The following is a 1,490-nucleotide window of genomic DNA, read 5'->3' as shown; positions in this document are numbered from 1 at the left end:
TATGGATGGAGGGATGAAAGGATGGATGGATATATGGATGGATGGATGTGTGGATGGATGGATGGGTGAATGATGGAAAGATACAGTATATGGATGGGATGAAGGGATGAAGGGATGAAAGGATGGATGGATGGATGGATGAATGATGGATAGATTTATGGATGGAGGGATGAAAGGATGGATGGATGTGTGGGTGGATGGATGGGTAATTGATGGATTGATGGAAAGATACAGTATATGGATGGGATGGAGGGATGAAAGGATGGATGGATATATGGATGGATGGATGGGTGGGTGAATGATGGATTGATGGATAGATATATGGATGGAGGGATGAAAGGATGGATGGATATATGGATGGATGGATGTGTGCATGGATGGATGGGTGAATGATGGATTGATGGAAAGATACAGTATATGGATGGGATGAAGGGATGAAGGGATGAAAGGATGGATGGATGGATGGATGAATGATGGATAGATTTATGGATGGAGGGATGAAAGGATGGATGGATATATGGATGGATGGGTGGGTGGATGGATGGATGGGTGAATGATGGAAAGATACAGTATATGGATGGGATGGAGGGATGAAAGGATGGATGGACAGATGGGTGGATGGATGGATGGATGAATGAGTAGTTGGATGGATGGATAGTTGGGTGGGTGGATAGATGAATAGATGGATGGAGGGATGGATGGATGCATAAATTCCTGTGTGTTGAGGCAAATCAAATTCAAAATGAATGCTTATGAATCTGAATGTTTCCAGTTCTCCAGTTCAGAATATTTCTGTTTTTCACACAAAAAGTAGTTTTACATCACTGTAACCATGGTTTAAACACCAAATTATGTGCTTATTTTTGGATAAAATACTGTACACAACTACTCTGCTTTGCTTTACACCATTAAATACCATTTTATTCTTAAATCATTTTGACTAGTTTGGGGTGTGTCCTGCTCTGTATTATTGCATTACTTCATCGCTGTCATGGGTGAATAACCTAAAGCAGTTAAACATCAGTACCACATTCATTCACACCATCTGGTGAGCAAACAGAATAAATGCACTGCACCAAGTGAAACAAAGCAACTCCAGTCTTTCAGCCTGTATTACATAGAAGAAAACATCGCTGGTGCTTTGAATATTAAAGCAATGAATCCCGTCGCAGATATCGGCGCCGGAGCGATCTGCTGCTGTATTGAACTTTAGCTGTGTTGTTGCTGTGAGGAAGATTGCTGGATTATTAGAGCTACAGCGCATTTTATACGACCCCTAATCCTCATCGCCCACTTTAATTTTCCATTTCAATCCGAGTTTGCGATCTTAATCCTGAGAGAAATGCCAGCCTCTGCCTAATGGATTGTTCTATATGCTAAAAGCCATGTTCTAGCTGTTTGTTTGTTTATTTATTTATTTATTTATTCATTTATGTTTTATTTATTTGTAATAAAATTTATTTTAAAATATTTTTTAAATATTAAATAGT

The sequence above is a fragment of the Sinocyclocheilus rhinocerous genome, unplaced genomic scaffold, assembly GCF_001515625.1.
Source record: "Sinocyclocheilus rhinocerous isolate Xijiao unplaced genomic scaffold, SAMN03320098_v1.1 scaffold1093, whole genome shotgun sequence".
NCBI lineage: Eukaryota > Metazoa > Chordata > Actinopteri > Cypriniformes > Cyprinidae > Sinocyclocheilus > Sinocyclocheilus rhinocerous.
This window is presented reverse-complemented; position numbering follows the sequence as displayed.